Genomic DNA, 18,308 nt, shown 5'->3' on the forward strand with positions numbered 1-18,308 from the left:
AAAGCATACGTCCTTGAAACAAATAACAACTAAGCTTACAGTCCTATTCTCACCCATTGAATCTGGCCACACGTACTTATTGGCGAAATCATTATGTACCATTTGATTAGTAATCCTGGCTGAATTTCTCACTCCGTCTTCTCTGAGCAGTTCTGGATCAGTAGAGTTAGTGATGAGCTTGAGTTTAGAAGGCTGGTGTGGGTTGTGTTGGAGAAATGAGGTCATGCAGGTGACAAAGACATGATGACCTTTACAGTGGCAATAGAAATGAAGTAAAGCAGAGATGTCTCAGAGTAGATTTCGATGCATGTTAATGGATAGGTTGTGGTTTGAATGAGTGAACCACATAACTGATGTTAACACCACTGAACCTAACTCAAATTCAACCTGATCTGATAGACGTTTATAAATTCTGAGAGGCATAGAGAATGTATATAGTCAGAGTTGATATCCCAGAATGGAGATGTCAAGTATGAGAGGATATAGCTCTAAGGTAAGAGGGGGAAAGTTTAAAGGAGATTTGTGAGGCATTTTTTTTACACAGAAGGGAGGGGGAGATGCCTGGGACACTCTGCCAGGCAAAGTGGTGGAAACAAATACAATAGTAATGTTTTTGAGGTGTTTGGACAGGCATGTGAACAGCAAGGGGATGGAGGGATGTAGATCATGTGCAGGCAACTGGAATTAGTTTAGATTGGCATCAAGGGGTGGACAGACATGGAGGGCTGACAGCCTGTTTCTGTGCTATACTGTTGAATGTTCCAGAAATGTGTATGAGGATTGGGATGGAACATGCAATCCTGGGCTGAAGATAACCAGTTGCTTTTGTACTTTTCTGATGTTGAGTGATGACCTGTTCTTGTTTATCTGTTATTTGATATTAGAAAATGAACAGATTGTTGTAAATATCAGAATCAGGTTTACTATCACTTGCATATGTCATGAAATTTGTTGTCACGTGGCAGAAGGACATTGCAATACATAATAACAACTGTGAATCACAGTAAGAAATATATATGTTAAAAAGTTACACTAAATGAGCTGTGCACAAAAAGTAGTGAGGTAGTTTTCATGGGTTCAATGTCCATTCAAAAATCACAGATGGCAGATGGGAGAAAGCTGCTCCTAAATCATTGAGTGTGTATCTTCAGACTCCTGTACCTCCTCCCTGATGGTAACAATGAGAACAAGGCATGCCTGGGTGATAGAGGTCCTTAATGATAGATGCTGTCTTTTTGAGGTATCGCTCCTTGAAGATGTCCTGGATACTGTGGAAGCTAGTGCCCATGATGGAGCTGACTGAGTTTACAACTTTCTGCAGCTTATTTCAATCCTCTGCACGTTCCCCTCCCCCCCCCCCCCACACCACTGACCAGACCTATGCAAATTAGATTTGGTGTCTTTTGGTCTGTGCATTTTAAGGCATCAAGGTTTAAAATTATATAGAATGACATTTTAGTTATAATGTCTTGATGAATGTTACTAAAACACATTCTTTTCAGTGCTGATATAGCTACTCTGCATTATTAGATTTTTGGTTTTATTTCACGATTTTATTATTTATGCCTTTTCACATTTTGATGCTTCACTTTTTATTAATGATTTTGTTATTTATTATAGATCACTCAGCTCGATGATGCAGAGCAAAATGCTGAGCACGTTCAGCTCCAGTGGAAGTTCCCATGATAATTTCATCGTGGTCTAGCAGTTTAAAAGTGTGCAGTAAACCCCATACAGTTGCCAAAGTTCAGTGCAGTCAGTAGCTTGTTGAAGTGGCAGATGGGGGGGATGGGTTGTTTTGGGTTATGGTCATAGTACCTCCCGTTTAGTAGAGAGTTCCAAAGATTTACTGCCTAGGACAAACTTCTATCTCTATCCTAACTGGCCAGACCACTGCTGTGTTCCTGGTCCCGGACACCCCAGGGAGGGGACATATCAACTCTGATTCTACTCTCTCAACTACCATATGTGATTGAGGGTAGAAAGCAAAAGCTCAACAACCTTTTTGACCCCCTGTTATCAGGCAGAAAGTACTGTACCATAGCATTAGGACAAAAACTGTTAGGATGGAAACAGCTTCTTCCCCCAGGCTCTAAGACTACTGAACTGCCTGCCACACCCAGGTTTCATTACGTATGAAGTGTCAGTAGTGTTATACTGTTTACTTTTTAGCTTGTTTATGCACCTTATTATTTGTGGTGATATTACTTAATGTGCGTGAGTTATATGTACTGCGTTGTGTACCTTGGTCCAGAGGAAGGTTGTCTCATTGGACACTACACATGTATACAGTTGAATGAGTGACAATAAACTTGAACTTGAATACTGAAGTTGCTGTAAATCCGAAATAAAAACAGAAAATGCCATGGGTACTCAGCAAATCAGGTAGCATTTGTGAAAGTTGTGGACTGATAACATTTCATCTGAACTGGAAAACTGAGAAATATCTTTGAAGTAGCAGGGAGGTGGTGGGGTGCATTGGGAATGATATCATTCCACATTATTCATGTTCTTTAGGATGGAAACCAGCCTTTCTCATACCTGAAAGCTTGGAAGCATTTCCAAACATACCACGATACCAGAATGAATGAATTAGGTGTGGCTCTGTTGGTAGGCCTCTGGTCTGAGTCAGAATGTTGTGGCACTCCAGAGACCCAAACACAACAAATCCAGGTTAACGCCACTGTGTATTACTGTGGGGGTAGTATAGCATCAGAAATACAGTAGACTATTTGACAAAACATAAATCTAAGATCCTTTCTGCTCTCTCAGTTGCGCACAAGAGCTTTCATGGCATTGTTCTATATAAGAAAGTCCCATTATTTTTAGTAGCTTGATGACTATTCATTCCTCCTAATTAGAAGATCCTGCTATTATTTAATTAATACATATGGGAACTGTTGTGAATAAATTAGTTCCCACATTTCTTACCACAACAGAAAATGAATTTTAAAAGTATTTCATTGGCTAAAAGCAACTAACTTCTAAACCTGGGCCATTGTATCTTCCTCTACTACTGGATCCTCGACTTATTAGGAAACCATGGTCAGTGTGGATCAGTATTAACATCTCCTCGCTGACAGTCAACACGGTTGTACTTCTAGGATGTGTGCTTAGCCCACTCCTCTACTCTCTCTACGCTCGTGACTGCATGGCTAGGCACAGTTAAAATACCATTTAAATTTGCTAATGACACCACCGTTGTTGGCAGAATCTCAGATGGTAATGAGGGGTACAGGAGTGAGATAGATTGGTTGGTTGACTGATGTCTCAACAATTTTCAGTGTCAGCAAGACAAAGGAATTGATTGTGGACTTCAGAAAGAGAAAACACCCCCCCCCCCCATTGAGGGCTGAGCGGAAAGAGTAAGCATCTTCAAGTTCCAGTGTGTCAATGACGCAGAGATCTGTCCTGAACCCAACACATTGATGCAACTATGAAGAAAGCACGGCGGTAGCTCTACTTCATTAAGAGTTTGAAGAGATTTGGTATGTCACCAAACATTTTATCGAATGTATACAGATGTAATGTGGAGACCATTCTGACTGGTCGAATGACAGACCGGTGTGGAGGCTGCAGTGTACAGGATCACAAGAGGATGCAGAGCATTGTGGACTCAGCCAGGCGTAACCCTCCCACCAACAAGGACATCTTAAGGAGGCATTGTTTCAAGAAGGGGATATGGATTATTAAGGATCCTTACCATCCGGGACATCCCCTCTTTGTTTTACGACCATTGGAAAGGAAGTACAGGAGTCTGAAGACCCAGATTTAATGTTTAAGGAACAGGTTCTTTCCCCCTACCATCTGATTTTTGAACAGTCCATGCACCCATGAACACCTTCCTTGTTAATTCGTATTTTGCATGATTTAGTTTTGTCATTTACAGTAATTTTCACATCTTGCACTTTACTGCAGCTGCTAAACAACAAATTTCACGACATACGCAAGTGATAATAAACCTGAACTCTGATTTTGGAATGTCTCAAGGGAGATATGGCAGTCTTATATAAATACATAGTTCTTTACATTAAACCACTTGCTCAGTTGATGACTGGACATGGGCAACATCCCATGGCAGTGTTATATAAATACATAGTTTTTTACATTAAACCACTTGCTCTGTTGATGACTGGACACGGGCAACATCCCTTGTTTATTTTCTTGGTTGTCTGTCTATGGATCAATGACAGCTGTCCTCAGCTATCAGCAAAGCAAATATAACACTTAGGCTAATGTAAACATTTGTTTTAACACCCATGAACACATACCTCCCTCCATTACTTTGGATAGTTGTTGGTCAATTGTGCATGGGAACATGAACAGTGACGAAGATGCAAAGAAGCTCCAAGATAATATGGACAGGCCAGGTAAGTTGGCAACAACACAACTCATAGAATATAGTGTGGAAAATGTTAAGATTCAAGATTGTTTCATGCCATTTCTAGTACACAAGTGTAAAGGAGAACAAATTAATTGCTACTCCGGATCCAATACTGCACAAAAAACACAGCAATATAAAAAACAATAAATATAAATTCATTGGTATTTATGTACATAGATTGATGGTATGTCATAAAGTGACACTAGGCACAGAAACGCCTGTACATATGGTGACTCTTGTTGGGAAATGATAAAGTGGTGCTGGTGGGGGTTATGGAGGGGTGGGTTAGTGGGTGGAAGTGTTAATCAGACTTACTGCTTAGGGAACGTAACGGTTTTTGAGCCTGGTGGTGCTGCTGTGTTTGCAATGTGGCCTCCTCCCTGTTGGGTCCATGATCAGGGTGGGTAGGATCCTTCATGCTACTGCTGACCTTTTTCTGGCACCTTTCTGTATTCGTGTCCTTGATGGCAGGTAGGCTGGTGCAGGTGGTGCATTGGGCATCACTGGCACCAGCCCGTTGTAGAACCTTCCAGGCCGCTGCAGTGCAGTATCCATATCAAAACTGGTTGCCACTTTATTGGAAGGAAATAGAAATATTTCCTTCAAATATTTTGTCAATGTTGAGATGCACAAAGGGATCTTGATGGGTAGAATATGCAGGTGTAACAAGTATTTTCGGAGATAAACAGTAATTTGTCTTTATTTTAAGAGGATATACATGCAAGGTTGAATCTGTCTTACAACATTTTGATAGGTGTTCAGTTTCAATCTCTTTAAGAAAGAAATGATGCATTTGCTATTCAGGGAGTTTGGCAAAGGTATGCCAAGATTTTTCCTGAAGGCATTTCTACTATAAGAGGTGGGATTGAGCAGGATGAGCCCGTATTTCAGTAGTGACTAGATTGAAAGAATAAAATGCTTGTACGACTCAACAGGATAGATGGTAGCTAGGGTTTACAGTCTTGAGAAAAGGAGGAGGTGATTGAGGAATAAAGAGACGAGGAATTTCTTTAACAACAGGGGTAAATATTTGGAATTCTCTCAAAGAGTTTTGTGGGAGGGGGGTCAGACATTTATCATATTGAAAGCAGATTGGGATACATTTTTGTATATTTTAGGAATCAGGGATATATATACAGAATAGGAAAATGATGCTCTGGAAGATTAGTAGGATGTTATTGAACAGTGGAGTAGGTGCCTTACTCCTGGTTTAGCATTTTCTTGTGAAGTGTGGAAAAACTCTCATCACTAAAAAAAAGGGGGCGGTTAATGCCTGGAATATACGGATAGTGTGCACTACCTTGGGTGTCATGCATGGTAGGTAATGACAAGTGCTTCACACAAGCCATTTCAGAGTCGGTGCCTCAAGGATGGTATCAATCCCCGAGGCATGTTGCAGACACAGGAAACTTTAGAATGGCAGCGTGATGACGCACAGTGACGTTCCGGTTGCCTTGAAGAGGCAGCGCGATGAGGTCATCGTGGCGTGCCCCTGCAGCGGTTTAAAGCAGTGCAGGAAACCCCGTGCAGTTGCCAACGCCCGGTGCAGTCGGTATCTTGTTGGGGTAAGTGACAGGCTGGGGGTACGGGACTAGCTTCGGTTCCTATCGCCGTTGTGGGCCCCTCGTCCCGCTGTCTAAACTGTGGTATCGGGGATGGTGAGCTGAAGGCTCGGCCTAGGGGGATGAGGCGAGCGAGGGAAGCAGGTAGGCGGCAGCGGCAGGGCTGCCACCGCGGCTCCACACAACGCCTGGGCCCTCGCTTCCTGGCCCCGTTCTGGTTTCGGTACACGCCGGGAGACGTTGGGCGTCGGCCGGCCGAAGCTCAGCTTGCCTCTCCGGGCCTTTCCCCCCTATTCTCAGTGTATTGAAGGAGGGATGAAGGTCGGTGCCTGGAGGTTCGGCGGCTCCTCTGCCCGGTTCCTGTCTTGTCACCCGGCTTGGGGACATTGCCTCGACTGTCTCTTTACGCCTCCCCTCCCCAAACATAACGCTCCCTCCCGAACGGAGCCCGGATACGGCAGAGAGTTGACTGGGTGGGGCGGTGCGCTCTTTCGGCCTTATTGCGGCAGCGGAGATTCGGCAAACTGCTTTATATTCAGTGCAAAGGGGGAGGGGTGTGTTTGCTGCATTTTATTTATTCGCATCTCGCTAAATGCCGCAGTTTGTAGGCGTCTTCCTCCTTAATTCCAGCTGACACTAGCAACATCTCTAGTTGTGGACAATTTAACTGCATTTAAAGCCGCTGTCATTTTATAAAAGGGTTTCCTGTTTTAAGGTTGCTCTCGCATTACAAGGAATCGAAGAGGAAGTTAGAGCGATGCAACTGGGTGCTATTTTGTCATTTTGGGTTAAAGGGTTTGCAAACTGGAGTGCAATCATATTTGGACAGGGTTTTGAGCAAATCAGCGTTTTTGAGATGAAAATGGCACTTGTCTTTGAGATTGAAACCTTAGTTTTGTAAAATGGGTAGGATAATCAGAATTTCAATCGACTTGCAAGGTATATAAAAATACTGATTCTATTGTTGGAAGATTTCAGTAGGCCATTTTTTTCAAAGGCTGGCATTTAAACACGTTTTTGCTAAGTTGTGATTCTAATTTTTAGTATGAAAGTCATCTTGATCAATTTAATATGGCAGTTTTCAAAGTGGATTCTGTGTCCACTTCCAGTATTGATGTATGATGAACAGTATCTACTTGATGGATTGTGTTTTTTCTTCCCCCTTGTTGAATTCCTACAGTAGGAAACGTATTTAAATGGAGTTTAGTTTTTCCAATTTACTGATTAAGAATCTTTAAGGATTGTATGACATTGTCAGGAAGGCATAAATCTGTCAATTTTTGTACGTAATCAGTGCTATTGAACTATCTTCATTCCTGTCTTTTGATTATGATTTGAATCATACAGGGCCCATGTTTTTGTTTGCTTTTGTGACCTATATGGGACTCATCTTGGATTTGGTAATGAGTCGTAGATATGGGTTGTATTGCAGTCACAGGAAGTTAGTAGAATGCTTTGCAAGTTAGTCTTGTTTAAGGGTTTCTGAAACTTAATTGGCTTAGTTTTAATGTCTTTAGTTTTTAAATTTTCATATGGAAGATCCAATTGGCATCAGAGTATCTTGCTTCCATTACATGAATTTCTAGGTGCTTTCACTTTGGGAAGTTAAGTATAGGAGGGATTTTTTTGTTTTGCTGGTTGTATAAACATCGGTCAAGTTTGGAAATTTTAAAATCTAATGGTAACACTTCATCTAATTAGAATTCAATATTTTATCGCTTATGACGTGAATGTGGTCAATAATCTTTGAAGGGCATAAATTTTAAACACTGATGTTGAGACTCTAAAGAGGTGGACTTGCTTTTTCAGTGATTTGCCAATTTTTCAGGATTTGTCAATGCATTTTAGCTAACACTTAAATCCTCCTTGAAGTCGATCATTTGGTGTACTATGTTCAGTTCAGGTTGCCTCACTACAGAAAGAATGTTGAGGCTTTGGAGAGGGTGGTTGAGGTTAACTAGAAAGCTGCTTTTATTAGGGAGTATTAGCTGTACGAAGTTGGACACATTTTCTCTGGAGTGTTTGAGGCTGAGGGAAAGCCTGACAGGAGTTGAGAATCTTTTTCTCAATGTCAGGTAGTAGAAGTCATGGATTTGAGGGTGACCAAGGGGGAAGGTTTTTTGAGTGGTAGATGCCTGGAACATGCTGCCAGGATAGTGGTGGAAGTAATCATGACAGTGGCATTTTTAAGAGGCATGAATGTGAAGGGAATAGACCATAGATCCTGCGCAGATAAGTGAAATTTGTTTGTTGTCATAGTGCTGAAAATACCTGTTGCTGTACTGTGCTAAATTCTTGTATGTCATATGTAATAACTATCGTTTTCTAAGGCAGAATATTAAGGGGAGTTGTTTAATTGGTTTGAACCTATGTAAGGTCTTTAATCTCTCAGATAGTTCACTTCCCAAGAACAAGTTTGTTCAATTCATAACTTCCCTTTAAAGTTATTAAGTTGTGGTGTACACTAAAGTGCTTTATTCAGTGTGTCTATTTTGAAGGTGAAGGCTTTGGCTTGTGAATCTTCAGGGCCAATAGAAGATGAGAACATTTATAATTGTTCTAGCTGGGTGAACAGTGCAATGTGCCCAATTGGTTCCAATGCATTTCATAAAATATGAAAGAAAAATGCAACGTTGTTGCTTGTTCTTTAAAGTCTCAACTTCCTGTGAGGAAACTTTGCACTTGATGCTGTGGTTAGTAACCTTCAGTGTGACTAGTTATAAAGTTGCATCAGCGTTTCTTGGATCACTGGCTGGGTTTTGGACCATAATACAAGTTCTGCACCACCTCTATTGTTGCAGTGTGTAGTTATTTTTCAAACTGGTTTTCAGTTACTAACAGCAATACTGCTTAAAATTACAGGTAAATTCTGTTACCTTTCAGTAATATTAAAAAAAAATCTTGTTTTACAGCTACTGCACTCTTCAAAGCAATGATTATGGCCAAGTTTGCCATGCAATATAAACTTTTTTCCAAGAGAAGGAATTGTCATATTTGTGACCCTTGCTGAATACAACAGCCTGGTGATCTTGGACCACAACGAATATGACTGAGTTCCTCCAGCATTTTCTGTATACTGTTCTACTTTACTGGCATTTTCAAAATCTCTTGTGTTTATGACTAATTTGACATAATGTAAAATTGCCTTTACCATTACATTTGGAATTGAAATCCATAGACTTTTGTCTAGTTGCCTTATGTACACTGAGGCTGCAAGTTTGTCTAGATACAACCTTTTTTTTATTCGTACTTTACACGTAACCTCATCACAGACAATTTTGATATTGAGGCCTACAGTGTTAAACAGATGTGAGTTTCATGAAGCCTTTTTGCTCCATAAATGTTTTTATTGACTGCAGTGACCCTTCTCCTGCTCGTCCATCAGCTATTTTGCATTTGAGTGCTGTTTTTTTTGTCTGCCTTAGCAAATTTTGGTGCAATACTTTCATGAATGGGAAATTATGAAGTTTACAAGAAATGTGCAAAATTGGAATGAGAAATAATAACAGCAGGAGGCCATTGGGCTCCCTAACTGCTGCACCTCTCCATTAATTATTCATCTCTTGGGTTACTCTTCTGGACTAATTTTGTATTTTCCCAATTCCCTTTAACATGTAGTCCAATTACTGAGGTGTATTATATGATTGCATTTAAGGAAAAAATCTAAATAGGGTGCACACCTTGAGTAAGTTTCATCTGGACAGTTCAGTAGGTCTTGTTAAATGGTTCTTTTTGAGGCTTGTACTGTGATTAATCAATTTGTATGATCTTGCTTTGAACATGTACATGTGGTGTCTGAAGGATTAATGTTTAAAATTATCACAGGCAATTGTTTAGGTTGGAGAGAATAGGAGTAGAAATTTAAAAGGAATTGACCTGGTTTCTGATATTTGTGCCACTTTGTCTTTGCGCGCTAGTGGGAAAGTGCTGATCTAGCTTGCCTCAGCAATTCTGCGTCATTACCCACCAAAATGGAAGCCCTATCCCAATTGAAGAATGTAATTTCTGACTCTGCTGTCTGGGTGATTGTAAGCTGAAGAATTGCACTTGCTGTTAATTCTTCATGAAAAGGTACTGCATGAAATGGTTTTTTTCAGCCCAAAACCATAGATTTTGCACTAATCATGGGGCAAAGTTTTTTTTAAAAAAAAGCATTTTCCAACCCTCTCAGATTCTACCACTCTACTGTAAAAGTGGAAGGGATTTTGAGTGGTCATTGGGCAAATGCAAAAGCTCCATGGACACAGCACCCCAGGTTGGGATGGGAGGCAGTGGTTCAGCTAGCTGTACTACATTTTTTTTTAGCCCATTGGATCCACACATCCTCTGGGCCTTGATCCCCTGGATTAATGTTTCTTTAGGAGGGGTGAAATTATAAAAACAGTAAAATACTCTGGCCATTGCAATTACCTGGGAAATCTGTTGGATCTGGTCCAGCCTCTGGCATTTTATTCACTGTCCCATAGGCACAGTGCTTCAAGTACATGTAAATGTGGAAGTTTCTGGATCTGCCATTCTTTACAAGCAGAGTTCCATTCTTTATCAACCTGCTGGCTTAAATGTTATTGTACTGCATTAAAAAAAATAAAAAAATTCTCACCTGGTTTTTGATCTATGTGAGTGAAATAGGCTGTACCCATTTTATTGGCCAGTTTATATTATTCCTTCAGCTACTGTCTGCATTCCAAAGAAAGCAGTTCTGACCTAATCTGAATTTGGCTAAAATTTCCAGGCAGTACACCGTTGTCCTCTCTTTACAGTGAAATCGCATCATTCCTATAATGTGACCAGAACTGGACATTATTATGCTTGCTGTAGATGTGCAAGTACCTGGTGAAAGCTTCTCTGCTCTTGTTATCTGATAATGCAGTCTGTGACTTCCTGTCTCGCCCTTTTCAGGTGACTTGGATGTTCAAGTCCACTATCTGTTCCTTCATACTTGTATCGTCTTCTATCCTGCTTATGAACTATTCTAACTGCGAAGAAATGGAATTGTCAACTGAGGCTATGTGGCTATTAAAATACGCATGTGTGAATTATTTGGCCAATTGTTCTGCACTGGGAGTGCATTTGCAGCTCTAGTTTTGTTATACCAAACCCATCATGTTGGGTGAGGAAGCAACAACAGTAGTGGTGGTGGGATATGGGTGAGGATGGTTCTGGATTGTATGTGTGTATGAAATGGGAAGATGAAATGTGGTTCAGTGGGGGAACAATTGTCACCATCAAATTAGCAGTTAATTCTAGTGTTAATGCAGAGGACTGGAGTAAAGTTCAATTTTTGTTTTTTTTTTCAGCAAGTGAACTTGTACCAGATACTGGATGGCAAGATAATATTGAAGCAATAAGTGGTTCACAATGAACATTTTTGTCAAATAAATGGGACTACCAAATGTGAAACCTCAGTGACTAGTTCAGGAGATGATGGAAAGTGTAACAGATATTAAGAACATTAGAATTGGTTAGAAGGCGTGGAAGTGAAATCTAAAAGGAAATCTAAGATTATTAGATGCAAGAGATTGTAGGTGTTGGAATCTTTATCAAAAAATTGGCTGCTGGATGAAATTAGATCAGGCAGCATCTGTACAGGAAATGGACATTCAAGGTTTTGTTGAGTACCTTCATTTACATTGAAAGAATAGGGGTAATGACCAGTCTAAAGTTAAGAGATAGGCAATGGCTGGAAATTGATAGGTGTATCCACGTGAGGAATGATGAATTAGAACATAGAGGAGGGAATAGGGGAAATAATAACATGCTGGCTGATTAAATTTAGTAAAAGAGGTGGGGTTGACAAATGGGAGCATTGGATAGATAGATAGATAGATACTTTATTCATCCCCATGGGGAAATTCAACTTTTTTTCCAATGTCCCATACACTTGTTGTAGCAAAACTAATTACATACAATACTTAACTCAGTAAAAAATATGATATGCATCTAAATCACTATCTCAAAAAGCATTAATAATAGCTTTTAAAAAGTTCTTAAGTCCTGGCGGTAGAATTGTAAAGCCTAATGGCATTGGGGAGTATTGGGGAGGAGCAGGGAGAGAGTGGACACATGGAGTAAGTGGAAGGGGGATGAAACTTGGGGGTTGGGTGTGTAGAGGTTTGTTCTGTACCTGGAATCGCAGGCTTTCAGAGGAGGGCTATGACCTTGGGGGTAAGTTGCAATGCTTTTTTAAAAGAAGTCACTATTTCTGATTTGAATAAAGGTTGTACTGCAGAACTGTTATTGGATTGCATGGGTGGGTTTTTTAAGGTGGGTTGACGATCACTATAGTACACCAGTAGTGAAAGCCTGTGGCTTTCATGTACTGAATCATAATTGACCAGAGTCCTGCCATCTGTTCTGTGAATTGATAACCTGTATCTTGGTATTTACTGTGTTGATATGCATGTTACATAGTTGTACTTAGTGAGGCATTATACTGATGTTCTTAGTATCATTTAAAAAAATAATTCAAGCCCTTTTACTGTGATTTTTATACTGAGTGAATTGTTACGTGGAGATTAAAGTAAATTGCTGAATTACTAGGTTTAGGTGAAACTACATGCTTAATTTATGCATGCTTTTGTCATTGACTACTTTACCAGACATAGTTCCTTTAGGTAAACAATCAAATATTTAATCAGTTTTGAGTAGATTAGAGAAATTAAGTATGCAAGTAGGAAGTTTTGCACTAACAACAATGAGTAATTGTGTTGGAGCATTTGTTATTGTCAGAGGCAATGCACTTTGGAGGAAATTGCACTTTTGATGCAATTTAATAGATTGCAGCTATACATACTACTCCAAGGAATGCCATGTTTGGCTGTTCTAGTAAGGACATGCATTGTTTGAACTGCAATTTTTTTTAACCAAAGCTTTCAATAATTTGATATCTGTTGTTGCTTGTGGACACAATACATAACCAAATGTAGTTGTAGCTACAAATGCTAAAAGTGTCAAGTTTAAAGTAAATTTATTATCAAGTACATATGACAACATGTAGCCCTGAGGTTCATTTTTTTGCAGGCATATTTAGTAAACCCAATAATGACTGTGCCAACTGGGCAAAGAGCCAGTGTGTAAAAGACGATAAACTGCAAATGCAAAGAATGAAGAAATAACAATATTAAATAAATAAGCAATAAATATTGAACATGAGATTGAAAAAAGTCCTTGAAAGTGAGTTGATAGGTTGTGGGAATATTTCAACAGTGGGCAAGTGAAGTTATCCCCATTAGTTCAAGAGCCTGATGGTTGAGGGGTAGTAACGGTTTCTGAACCTGGTAGTCTGAGTCCTGAGGCTCCTACCACCTTCCTGATGGCAGCAGTGAGAAGAGAGCACGGCCAGGTTAGTGGGTGTCCCTGATAATGGATGTTGCTCTCTTACAAGAATGCTATGTGTAGATATGCTCAATGGTGGCGAGAGCTTTACCCGTGATAGACTGGGCGGTGTCCACTACTTTTTGTAAGATTTTTCTGTTAAAGGTGTTTCCGTACCAGGCCGTGATGCATCCAATAAATGTACTATCCTCCACACTTACATAGAGCTTATATCAAGGTGGCATGTCGAATCCTAAGGAAGTTGAGATGCTGCCATGCTTTCTTCATAATTCCTGGGCCCAGGACAAGTCCTCTGGAATGATAACATTGAGGATTTTAAAGTTGCTGACCCTTTTCTCTGCTGACTTTTCCAATGAGAACTGACTCATGGACCTCCTGGTTTCCTAATGAAGTCAAAAATCAGTTCCTTCATCTTATTGAGTGAGATGTTGTTGTGGCACCACTCAGTGAGATTTTCAATCTCCTATGCTAATTCATCACCACCTTTGATTTGGCCTATGACAATGGTGTTATCCGTGCACTTGAATATGGTATTGGAGTTCTGCTTAGTGTAGAGCCTGGGGCTAAGCACATGGCCTTCTGGTGCACCTGTGCTGTTGGAGATTGTGAAGATGATGATGTGGCCAATCCAAACTGATTGGGATTTGCAAGTGAGGTGGTATTGAGGTCAAGCTCTTGAAGCTTGTTGTTGAGTCTTGAGGGGTTGATGGTTTTGAACACCAAGCTGTAGTCAATAAAGAGCATCCTGATGTATGTGTGTTTGCTGTCCAGATGCTCCAGGGTTGAGTGAAGAGCCAATGAAATGCCATTTGCTGTTGCGCAGATGGGCAAATTCTTTTTGTGGGTTCACCCCCCCCACAAAAGATATTCACACATTGGCTTCACTGAAAGCACAGGATCATTGGGAGCTGGGGGAGTTTGTGATGGTTCCTCTGTGCTTTGACCTTCAAAACGAGCAAGTTAAGTCTTGCACAGCCTTTCTCAACCTTTTTGCCCTGGAGGAACCTGTAAAATAATTTTCAGGTCTCGGGGAGCTCCAGTGTAAAAATTATTTTATCAACAGCTCGCAGTATATTAGTGTGATCAGTAAGTTCCAAAAACAATTGTCAATGCTCTTGAGTAGAGAATGAATTTTTAGCCAACCTTTCTTGGTGTGGGGGGGCGGGGTGGAAACAGGTAGTCAAGCTTTGCTTACCTAGAAAATTTTCCCTTTCATAAATTTTAGAGAACTCCTTTAGCAAACATAATAAATTTCTGTTAAATAACTGGCTTAAGCCAAAATGGGATTTAATTTTTCTGAAGGTAGGCTTGGTAGATTTGCTTTGAATAAAGATTGTAAATTGATATAATTAACACTATTTACAACATGAAGATTTTATTGATATTGGCTTATGTTTTTTTGGGGACAAAGTTATATGAATAAGAATATAGCAAGATACATTTTTATTCAAGACCTTGGAGGGAAAAACATTTACTAAGTAACATGATCAGGCTCAAATATAGGCCTAGCTTATAAAACCTGTGCTTTTTTCTTTGCTGCACAAGTTCTCAATTCTGGGTCGAACTTGAGATGAGCTCTCACAGATTTCACCTTCAACTGAAATGAGACTATTTCTGTCCTTGCTCTTATGCTTGTTGAACAAGAAAAAGCTTGCTCACACATGAAGTTGAAAACTGCAGCATTACTTTCCTATGAATGGCAGGATATTCTCACAGAAATCCACGATTTGTCCATGAGTAGGTCAGTAAATCTCATCTTGAGTGCACGCTGAGACTGCAGCTCAAAGTTTCCTCTCTTCTCTCAAAGGGAAGGTCTCGGGCTGAGCAGAAAATTTGGAGACAGGGTCCCCCATCCAGTCATACACTTGTGTTGAAAGAGAGGAAAAATGCTATTCAATTTTGTACTGTATTTCTTCCAGCTGGTTTTCAATAAGATACAAGACTTTTTGATATCCTCCTTCACTCTCAACCCAAGCAGCAGTGGAAACATTTCAGGATTTCCTACAACGTGTTCCCCCCCCCCCAAAGATTCAGTTTCTTTTAAATCCAAGAATCTTGTCACTTGAAGTCAAAACATTTTCTCCAGGGCCTTGCAGAGACTTGTTCAACTGGTTCATATGATGAAAGGGGAAGTTATGGGAGGTAATTTGGGAGGGTTAGACTGATGTCACAGCCCAAGTTGGGAGAGTCCATTTAACGATCGGAAAACACACTGAATGCTCCTCATCAGCCTACCATCCTCCCCTGTGTGCAGTACAGCGCTCATCAATCATCAATGGCCTCCCCATCTCGTGTCAAAAACTGAGAATGGACTCACCAAAAAAACACGGTCTTACTGTGCACTGCCATGCTGAGTTGAGAGTCCTCTAATGAGTTCGCTAATGGGGCTGTTCAGTTACTGCCCACCACTGCAAGCAGTAGCATTTCGAGTAGCGTGAAGCTCAAAAAAATGTGTTTTATATATCACAACCTTTTGCAGAACCCAAGTTAAGAAACCCTGGTCTAGCAGTACTCGCTACATCTTGTTATTACATTTGTACTATTCATTAGTTCAGATGAGCATCTCTATGTGTGTATGAAATTAACACAGTAAGCAAAAATGGAAGTTCAAATATTGTAGAAAACCAAAGATATTTAAAATAGCATTTGGATATTAGTTTCTGTATAACAAGCTTGGGCAACTTTCTACTTTGTAGCATTAGTTGGATGCTTAATTAGGATAACAGTAATTCTTGATTGCATCTTCATTCTACTAGATACTTTATAAAAATACAGCTTCAAGTAGTCATGTTGGTTATACCTTGCCTTCAACTCGTCTCTGGATTTTATTTCCTGGAGCTACAGATAATTTGCATAGATCTATTATAAGCTGGAAAAATTCCTTTTGGAGGAGCATTTAATAGATCAGTGGGTTGAAATTTGTGTACAGCATTAATTCCTGTTGCTACATTAAACATACAAGGTCATTTTCCTGATGGTCTGCAGGTTTTCATGGAGTTGATTTAGTAAAATATACCAAGAATTAAGAATTACCCCAATGTTTATCCTGCCACTCTATTGGAATGTATTAAAACTACCAGGCAATTAAAATTTGGGTTTAATATTTTTTATTGAATAAACTGCCTTATTCTTTCTAACCAAATGACCTTGAGCAACATCAAAATTGACTTTCTCCATTTGTGCATCTAAATTGAAGTGATCAAGTAGACTTACTTCAAGTTTTCCATCTTATTTAATGACACTGGAATTAATAAGAAGCTTACAGTCAAATAAGACTGCAAATTACAAACTTGGGTCCCAATGATCCCGTTAGAATACTGTTCAATACTGTGTGCAAAATATTAATGCCTACTATTCACCTTTGTGATAGTTTGAAGTGCTGCACAGTCAATGGCATAGTGCTCTTTGAAACCCCAGGTTCTATACAATCATCCTTTTTAAATATTAAAAAGTCAAGCACAACTTGTTCTGAAATGCATATCATGGTTTTTATTATCATTAAAACATGATAATATTATTAGACAGAGCCAAAGTAGTCAAGTATCTGGTTTAATGTAAATAGTGTTTGATATCTGTATCTCTGGCCAAGTACACAAAACAAAAAGATAGATCTCGGGTCACTATCTTGTCTCTGCTATGGTGCACTCTGGCAAATATTTGTTGAAGCTGGTGATGCTAGTTGACAAGCTTCGGTGCAAACTAGTTAGGTTGCAAGGAATTGGATATCCCACTGTAAACATCAACTGAAAAAGGCACAAACATGAAACATGCTTTGCATACCATTCCTGTAAACATCCCATCTTGCCCAAAAGTAAATGTACAAACAGCTGTCTTGTGCAAATACTATGGGAAAAGGAAGCAAAGTTCACTCAACACTGCAGCATGGAGGCACAATAAGTTTAAAATCATCAGTAACTGCATCAGATACCTTCAATTCAGTGACAAAAGTACACCACTGATATAAAGCTTCAAGCATAATACTAAGAGCTAGTGTTAGTTGACAGGCAATAACCTGAAGGCATCTTAAGAGATGGTAAGGTACAACTGCTACTAGCTTCATATTACAGTTCCACCCACAAACTAGTACCGGTAGCAACTGTAGAATTGCAAGTTTTCTCTACAATCTCTGTAAGATAGCAGAAATGGTAAAGTGCACTAACTTAATGAAAACATCCACTGTTAAAATAGGTCACTGCATTTGTACACTAAGAAAATGTGGAGTAAGAGGTGGAAGTTAAACAAGCAGAAATATTATGCAGCATACAATGGTGGAGGAACTCAGCCGGTCAGTAAGGTCAGGCCTGATCTTACAGGTCAGGCCACCAGTAAGATCCACTTTTGACAGATGGAGCAGAGATGCTCGACAAGCGGTACCCTAATTCATAATGGGCCTCACCAACAAAGAGGCTGCATCAGGAGCAGCAGACATAATTGATGACCGTAGAATTGCAGGTGAAACGAATGAACAGTCACCGTTTCAAGCCAAGACCCTTCAGGACTGGAAAAAGAGGGGGCATAGCGCCTGAATAAGAAGTGGATGGAGGGAAAGGTGGATAGCTGTATGATGGGTAAAGCCAGGTGGGTGAGAAAAGTAAAGGATAGGAGAGGAAGATGGACCAGAGGAGAAAGGAAAGGAGGAGCATCTAGGGAAAGTGAGAAGAGGTAAGGGGACAGTGGGGGATAGAAGAGGGAATGAAATTTCTTTTAAACCGCAAGAAGAAATTGATTTTCATGCCATTGGCTTACTACCCTGACAGAATACAAGGTGTTGCTCTTCCACTGAGGGTGGCCTCATTGTGGCACAAGAGGAGGCCATGGACTGACGATTCAGAATGGGAATTAAAATGTTTGGCCACCAATAAGATCCACTTTTGACAGATGGAGCAGAGATGCTCGACAAGCGGTACCCTAATTGATAATGGGCCTCACCAACAAAGAGGCTGCATCAGGAGCAGCAGACATAATTGATGACCGCAGAATTGCAGGTGAAATGTTGCCTCACCTGGAAGGACTGTTTGAGGCCCTGA

General features: G+C 40.1%; 1 protein-coding gene across 3 annotated transcripts in view; it reads left to right on the forward strand.

Moving 5' to 3' along the window:
• Positions 1-5,835: 5,835 nt before the first annotated feature.
• cdc42 (cell division cycle 42) overlaps positions 5,836-18,308 on the forward strand; it is a 31,753-nt gene continuing 19,280 nt past the window's right edge. For 2 of the 3 annotated variants that reach the window (XM_073031749.1, XM_073031751.1), the window contains exon 1: positions 5,836-5,949. The gene's annotated coding sequence lies outside the window, so the exon portion shown is untranslated. Of the gene's footprint in view, positions 5,950-5,980; positions 6,091-18,308 lie in introns of those variants that run through there. The other variant, XM_073031750.1, reaches the window with a different exon arrangement.

The sequence above is a fragment of the Hemitrygon akajei genome, chromosome 29 (genome assembly GCF_048418815.1).
Source record: "Hemitrygon akajei chromosome 29, sHemAka1.3, whole genome shotgun sequence".
Lineage (NCBI taxonomy): Eukaryota > Metazoa > Chordata > Chondrichthyes > Myliobatiformes > Dasyatidae > Hemitrygon > Hemitrygon akajei.